This window comes from Montipora foliosa, chromosome 4 (genome assembly GCF_036669935.1).
Source record: "Montipora foliosa isolate CH-2021 chromosome 4, ASM3666993v2, whole genome shotgun sequence".
NCBI classification, from domain to species: Eukaryota; Metazoa; Cnidaria; class Anthozoa; order Scleractinia; family Acroporidae; genus Montipora; species Montipora foliosa.
In genome coordinates this window covers 23,780,599-23,789,455 of record NC_090872.1, presented here as the reverse complement: position 1 = coordinate 23,789,455, position 8,857 = coordinate 23,780,599, and the positions used below count along the sequence as shown (strand labels likewise).

General features: G+C 41.4%; 1 pseudogene; it reads left to right on the top strand.

The window, feature by feature from the left end:
* Positions 1–3,239: 3,239 nt before the first annotated feature.
* On the top strand, positions 3,240–8,465 carry LOC138000362 (uncharacterized; annotated as a pseudogene).
* Positions 8,466–8,857: the final 392 nt, after the last annotated feature.

The following is an 8,857-nucleotide window of genomic DNA, read 5'->3' as shown; positions in this document are numbered from 1 at the left end:
GGTTTTCAGACTTTTTCACATCACGCCATCTCCACTCAATTCTTTCACCTTGGCATTACACCCCTACCATCACAATACTCTTTTGAGTAGCTTGATGTACCTAGTGTGTCCTAGCATTTACCCTCCCAGGTGGGGGGAAAAGGGTAGAGTTTGATATGGATCACGGAAGGGTGATGGGAGGGGGAAGAAGTTTAGGAGAAAACGTCACCGTTGGAAAAAGTTAGGGCTATAGGCCCCCAGCCCCTCCCACTCCTTTCCCCCACCCCCCCCCCCCCCTTCCCCGTGAAATGTCGACCTATCTTGCTTTTTTTCGCTTTCTGGTTAAGCAAAATATGAGCTTTTCATCTCTGAAATTTATAAAGTTTACCTATAACATAGTTACTATAAACTCTACTAACTTTGCCTATACAAAAATTTGGTTTTATCAACGGAGTTGATGATGTAAATTGGCCACCGTACAGAGATTCTAAAAGCTGACGTTTCGAGCGTTAGCCCTTCGTCAGAGCGAATCGAGGGATTATGGGTTACGTGTAGTTTTTATAGTAGAGTAGGAGCTACGCTATTGGTGGTAACATGGCAACGTGAAAAATAGGAATATATTAGTTAAATGAAAAGCGTTCGTTAATACCGTGAGGATTAAGGGTGCCGATTTGAAAGATGAATTTTTGTTCCAGATTCTTGCGGCTTTCCGTCGTACCTAGATGTAGGGAAAGGCCGCAGACAGCCATGTGTTTTTTGGAGTGGTTAGGCAGATTAAAATGGCGAGCGACTGGCTTGGATGCATCCTTGTCATTCTTCTCAACATCGCGAAGGTGTTCGCGGAATCGGTCACCTAGTCGTCTACCTGTCTCACCAATGTATAATTTATTGCATAACGTGCAGGTTATGCAATAAATGACATTTGCGGAGGTACATGTGAAACGATCGGTGATCTTAACAGATCGCTTAGGTCCCGATACCTTGCTAGTGTTAACAATGAAAAGACAAGTTTTGCATCGTGAGCGCGCGCATTTGAAAGTGCCGGGTTGCTCGTTAGTTTTGAGCGCGCTTCTAACTAAAAAGTTGCCTACGTTTTTGTCGCGTTTGAATGAAATAAGTGGAGGTTGCGAAAAGATTCTACCAGTCTCGGGATCATTTTGGAGTAATTTAAAATTACTAAGAATGATGCTTTTGACTGCGTGATTATGAGGATGGAAAGTGAGGGTGAATGGAATTCTGTCATTCTTATCTTTTTGTGACGTTTGTAGTGATGACTGTCGATCAAATTGTTGGGCGCGATGATGGCCCGCTTTGACCACAGAGGCAGGATAGCCACGTTTTTCGAAGAACTGGCACATCTCCTCTGATTTGCTGGAAAAATCGGAGTCATCACTACATAGACGTCGAAGTCTAAGAAATTGAGAATAAGGGATGGAGTTCTTGACATGTGATGGATGTGACGATGAATACAACAAATAACTGTGTGAATCAGTAGGTTTGTAGTGCACACTAGTACATAGCACGTTGCCTCTAATAGAAACGTTGATATCTAGAAAAGCCAATGAAGTTTCCGAAATTTCCCAGGTATATTTAAGAGCCGGATGAAAAGAGTTGACGGAGGTTATAAATTGATCGAGTTCTTCTCTGCTGGATGAAATAGCGCCGATGCAGTCGTCGATGTAACGGCCGTAGAGTTCAGGTTTGGGGCCGTTGTACTGACTAAAAAATTGGTGTTCAACATATCCTACAAAAAGATTGGCATAGCTAGGTCCCATTCTTGTGCCCATCGCTACACCATTAATTTGTTTGTAATAGTTGCCGGCGAATGAAAAACAATTAAGCGTTAAAACTAGTTCGGCAAGGCGGAGGAGCGTTTCCGAGCTAGGTTCTTTGACAGTGCGTTGATCGAAAAAGTGTTTAAGTGCTTGAAGACCTTCGCTATTAGGAATGACTGTGTATAGAGATGTAATGTCCATGGTGAAAATAAGTTTGTCTTGGCCGGAGAAATTGAAATCGCGGAAAATTTGTAGTGCGTGTGTACTGTCTTTAATGTATGATGGCAAAGATTTGACGATAGGCGTCATAATCCTGTCTAAGTAGCTAGAAATGAGTTCGGTGGGGCAACTACAGGCAGAAACGATAGGGCGACCTGGGTTGTTGGGTTTGTGAATTTTAGGCAAGAAGTAAATGCACGAAGTTCTAGGGGTGTTGATGATGAGATTAGTGGCAGTGTCCGGTAATTCTTGATTAACTATAAGATTTTGAATGGTGTCTTTGACAAGTTTTTGATTGTTGGAAGTGAGATCTTTAGGGATTTTGGCATAAAACGAGGTATCCGAAAGTTGCCGCAAAGCTTCTTTTTGGTAAAGGTCGGACCGCCAAACAACTACCGCGCCGCCTTTGTCGGCCGATTTGACAACTATGTCGTTGCGTTTACTAAGATTTTTAAGCGCCGCCCACTCTTCCGAGGAAAGGTTGGAAAATTTAGTGTGGCGATTGAATTTAAGTTTGTGAATGTCGCGACGGCATTTTTTGGTGAAAAAATCTAAAGAGGCAAATTGTCCCTCTGGGGGAGTCCATTTGGATGGACCTAAGCGATCTGTTAAGATCACCGATCGTTTCACATGTACCTCCGCAAATGTCATTTATTGCATAACCTGCACGTTATGCAATAAATTATACATTGGTGAGACAGGTAGACGACTAGGTGACCGATTCCGCGAACACCTTCGCGATGTTGAGAAGAATGACAAGGATGCATCCAAGCCAGTCGCTCGCCATTTTAATCTGCCTAACCACTCCAAAAAACACATGGCTGTCTGCGGCCTTTTTCTACATCTAGGTACGACGGAAAGCCGCAAGAATCTGGAACAAAAATTCATCTTTCAAATCGGCACCCTTAATCCTCACGGTATTAACGAACGCTTTTCATTTAACTAATATATTCCTATTTTTCACGTTGCCATGTTACCACCAATAGCGTGGCTCCTACTCTACTATAAAAACTACACGTAACCCATAATCCCTCGATTCGCTCTGACGAAGGGCTAACGCTCGAAACGTCAGCTTTTAGAATCTCTGTACGGTGGCCAATTTACATTATCAACTCCGTTGATAAAACCAAATTTTTGTATACTACTTCCCCACCGACGCAGCACCACAGTTTCTTTAGAAACTACCCCTTCATTAACTTTGCCTATAGTCAGTCATTTTATGGAATGTCACGCAATACCTTTGTGGTGGTGAGCATTGCATGACATTTGGCTCGGTGCCGTTGCACGCGTCAAACGTAAACTTTTCCAAGGAAGCCTTTCTTCTGTGACTTTGTGGGATGGCTGCGTTTCAGTTTCACGCGTTTATCCTTGCATTTTGTATTTTACTGTGTGCTTCGAGTGTACCGCTTCATGCAAAACCGCAAAAGATCGTGGTTTCCCAACAAAATGGAACGGACAACAGTACGTGCGGGAATGAAAAGACGATAGCATGTCAAAGTCTGAACTATGCACTCGGGTTTGTCAAAAATTCCACGTTTGTGTATCTGGAGCCAGGGCCTTATTCCTACAATCTTACAGAACACTTCAACTTCAGCAACATGAACGAGATTGGCGTCGTAGGGAATCAAGGCTCGAGCTTTGTGTCGATTGATTGTCACTTAAACGGAAGCCTTTCATTTGACAACAGCAACAACATCACAATCAAAGGAATATTACTTCGAGGCTGCGGTGGCAAGCATGATAGCACAACTGGTGATGCGTTTCATGAACATGCTCACATACCTTTCCTCTCTGCTCTGTTTTTTGTTTACTGCAAAGACATCCTTATCGAAAACTGTTTTATTGTCCAGAGTCCAGGTATTGGGGTTAACATGTATGACGTAGGCGGTGAGGTCTTGATTATGCATTCCACGATTGAGAACAACAAACCCATCGAAAATATTTCAGCTACAGAGGAAATTGCAGTTGCTGGAGGTGGTGTTTATGTGGAATTCACTTTCAAAGGTGGTTTATTTCCGTTCAATCGAAACCAAACAGAATTAGCTGAATATGATACCAATGCTAATTACACCTTCTACAACTGCACTTTCAGAAACAATTCAGCTCCTAATCAAACTAATTTCTTAACATTGATAGACAACCCACATGGAGATGACCATTTCCCATTTGGACGTGGAGGAGGCTTATCACTTTTCATTAAGGGCGCAGCAAAAAGCAACTTAATTGATATAAATTTTTGTCACTTTGAGGACAACTTTGCTCTCTGGGGCGGAGGGGTGTTCATAGAGTACCAAGATGAAGTGCAAAACAACACATTTCGAGTTACAAATTGCACATTTAGAAATAATAAGGCACACTATGCTGGAGGTGCAATCAGAAGTGGTACAAGTGCACAAAGTGACATTCTTCAACTACTCGCCAACAAACTGTTTCATAAACATTGCACATTTAAGAAAAATGAGGCTATTTTTGGAGGTGCAGTCTCACATCATGGAACACTCTCCTATATGAAAGATCCTACTGGCAAGGCTCATTATGTACGGTATGTAAATTGTGAATGGGTGAATAACTACGCAACTATGGGTGCTGCTGTGGGTCTGGCTACATCACCGTCTATAAATGGCCTGGGAGATTTGATGGGACGTGGACCCTTACTGGCATACAGAATTGATCTTGAAGACTGCAATATCACCAGCAATGGCATCATTTTGACAGAAGATAAACAAGTCATTGGTCAGGGAGCAATTTATTCCTACTGTGTGCCTGTAATTTTTCGAGGTCTTATAAAGATTGAAAATAACAATAACACTGCAGTGGTGATTGAAAATGCAGCTTTGCATGTGTTTGGGAATGTTACCTTTCAAAACAATACCGGGGGGCAAGGCGGAGGCCTTGGATTGTATGGAACATCTGTTATTATGCTAATGCCCCACAGCCAACTTAAGTTTGTGAATAACACTGCTTCAGAGCAAGGAGGAGCTCTTTACGCGAGAGATTCTGGACCACCTGTTATGGCATTTAATACAACGGAGCTTAATACACGAGCATGCATAATTGCTTACGACAACACTGACAGTCTTGACAATGTCACACAATGGCAAACCAAAGTTGTCTTTGTGGGCAACAAAGTATTAACTGGCGGTGGTGGAAACTCAGTGTTTGCATCAACTCTTTCTGGATGCCGACGAGCAGGAGAGCCTCGTATAAATAACTCAACTCTTGAATGGAAAAATACAGTGCAGTATTTAGATCCAGATAAGACCCCTGGGGAACAAATTTCTACAGATGCAATCCAAATTAATGTCAATGAGGCAGACTGGCATGCCTCTCCCAGTGAAAAGTTTTCAGCTTTTGTTGAATTAATTGATGAAAAGAACAGTTCTGTGATGGGCATTGTCAACTTGACTATTAACAGTGATGATGTAAAACTTGTGTCAACCTCAAATTTGTTCCTCATACAACGTCATCACAACCAAATAAAAATTTGCATATGCGTGGGAAACAGGCCAGTGAATTTAGGATTGATGTTAACACAGTCGCAGGCCGTGTGGTGAGCAAACTCTCTGGAAAAATCACACTAAAAGATTGTTATCCTGGCTTTGAGCAAAAGGATGATGGAAGTTGTTCATGTTTAAATGTAAATGAAACTGGAATTTCATACTGTTCTGGTGACGCAAAGTATGTATTCCTAAGACGTGGTTACTGGGGTGGAATGGTACATAAAAATTTTGTTACATATCCTTGCCCACCAAACCACTGCAATTCCTCAATCAGAAATAATTTGACTTTTGAATTCAGCAAGGAGACAATATGTAATGAAGGCCGCAACGGCTCGAGTGTCTTGTGTGGAGCATGCAATGAAGGGTACTCCGTGAACTTAGGTGATGAAGAATGTAAAGAAAAGTGCCGAAACAGTCATCTCTGGCTACTTCTAGTGACCTTTATAGTAACTGTTGTGTTAGTATTGGTGGTCCTGCGTATTGAATTAGACATCTTCACAACTTACCTCAATGCATGGTTGTACTCATATCAAATAATGACATTTCTTGTTCAAGAAGGACAATATCTTGACCCCTTTATCTCATTCATCATTGGTGTAGCAAATTGTAGATTTGAGGGAGTTGGAATTTGTCTTTTCCATGGAATGGACAACCTCCAAAAGCTTGGCATCAATTACATTCTTCCTGCATATGTTCTTTTTGTGCTGTTAGTTCTCGTGAGAATTGCACGTTACCGGCCATCCTGCTACATTAACAGAAATGCCTCTTGTGCTTTTTGCACTTTGCTGGTTCTTTGTTACACAAATGTGACAATGATATCATGGGACATTCTCCACTATGTTTCCTTGAATGGTACATGGGTGCTGTATGCTGATGGTGACATTCAGTTTGTTCGTGACTGGAAAAAGCACCTGCCATATACCATCATTGCTGTTCTCTGGATAATTTGCTTTGTTTTGTTCCTTCCATTGGTACTTCTCTTTACCCCATGGTTCAAGAAGTGGATACCAATCTTGGAAAATTTCCGGTTGTTCTTTGACAACTTTCAGAAATGCTTTCAAGATCGATACAGGTGGTTTGCTGCATTTTACTTCATCTGCCGTGTATATATTTTGTCTATTGCCATGTTTGTTCCCTTTGGGCCATTGAGGAGGTCCATCCTAGAGGTGTCATGTGTTATCATTGAGGTGATCTGCATCTACCTCCGCCCATACAGAACCACCAATGAGAATAAAGATTACAGCTGGTTGAATACCTTGGATGCTGTGCTTCTCACGAACCTGTGTTTTGTGGTGATATTTAGTTCAAGCATTGATAACAATACATCGCAGTCCATTCAACATGGCCTGGAGAAGACTGTTGATGTTCTGGCATATGTTCCTCTGGTTTATCTCATTATTCTTATTTGCTACCATGGGTGGAACTACTGTTGCCCAAGAGACTTCAATGGCTATGAAGAAATCGAACCAGAAAGACCATCATCAACAACAGATAGTGGCCGTCCAGCTCAACCAATATAATGTACTGTTTAAAAAATGAGCAGCAGTGTTTTATACATGCTGCTAGATTTTTGAATGGCTTCAAAAACATTCTACGAAAAGCATGCCATTGGGAGTCTGAACTTGGGTTAAAATGTGAAAACCAGCCAGGCCTCATGCATTCCTACTCTTTATATAAAGAATTCTTAGACTAATGAGGAGTGTTTTGTCAGGTTTAAATCTCATGCAAGTGACATTCTATCAATGTTTGATATGCTGTTAGGGTCATAAATTATTAATGAGCTTTTGAAAGCAATAATTATGTCTGTCAGATAGTGGGCACGCTGAGGTTTTTTTTTCCAACCTGTTCAATTTTGATGAAGCAAACACGGGCTGTAAAATACAATGATGCCCAACAAAACAAGGCTAGTTAGCTGTACTTAGCTGCTAGTGATTGCCTTAAGCCAGTCTTTGATTGCATCTGAAGTCAGCGGCAGCCATGTTGGTGGAAAGAAAAATAGCAGCAAAGTCTTTTGGGAATTTGACTTGCGGTATTATTATGCAAACTTGAGCTACAGTTTTCTATTGTTTTGGCACCAATTAACATGGCTGTCTTATGACATGAGTGCAATCAAAGATGGAGACGTTATAACAAATTTTACTCTGTTTAATGCCAGACAATTATACTTGTTAACTGGGGGTGCCCTAGGGCACTTGAGGGGTAAATGTGTTAACCAGTCAGAGAAACTATGTCCTCTCCATTAATGAGAGAGGTATATGTTATATAAGGAGAGGTATGTGAATGTATGATCAAACTTGATGTTCAGGTACTCGATAAATTCAATGGAAGAACCCTCGGCGGTTTTATGTCTCACCGGCTCCTGACACTTAAAGGAAAACTCGGTTAAACTTTATATTTTATCGTAAAGTACATTTATTAAGACCAGAAACAAAATAAGTATGCAAGGCTGGTTGTGCGGCTGTGAGGTTGTATATTTTGTTTGTTAGAATTTTATTAAAAATAACGCGCGCACAAATTTTTTCCCGAAGGACATCCGCGAAGGTCAGAAGTAACCTTAACTGGTGACCCAGTTTTAAATTTGGTTTTATTATAACGGAGCTGATAATGTAAATTGGCCACCGTACAGAGATTCTAAAAGCTTTTAGATTGCTCCTAAATCATTGAAATTAAGATTAGGATTCAGATTAAGACTAAGATTAGGAGCAATAACATTTTAGGCCTAATTAGGCCTAAAACGATGTTTAATCTCAAATCCAACCTTTGTCGGTTAGTATTCAATGTATGGTGGGATCGCACCACCGTTTCTTTAGGAACTACCCTCTTCATGAGATTTCATGTGTCTACTTTGGGCGGTAATTTTGTTATTGATCTGGTCCGAGTTTTGTCGATCCGATCCGTTCCGGTCCGGTCCGGTCCGATCCGATTCCGGTCCGATCCGATCCGAATCATCCGATCCGATCCAGGTTTTGCCAACGGCCAATTCCGAGTAGAGGGCCATGAAAGGGGGGGGGGGGGGGAAGGGCAATTCCATTTCCCAATCCAAATTTGGACAAAATCCCAGTTTTTGTGAAAATCCCAGTCCCTGCTACCAAAATCGTAACCGGAGTTATCATATATATATAGGAAAAATGTAACTTTAGAGCATCTATATGCTGTCTGAAGCAGTTAACAGACTTAATAATTATTAAGTCTCAAACCGAAACATAAGATTACTAGACGACGGAGGCAATAAAGACAGTGCGAGGTATGATATAATTTGTAGCTGCATGGGATTGCTTACCCAAGTGTCTACCGAAAAAGACCTGCTATCACCTGGTACATGAAAGCATTCTGAATGGTGCAGTCTCCGTTTCTCAACGTCCCCTTCAGAGGCACTGTCATCAT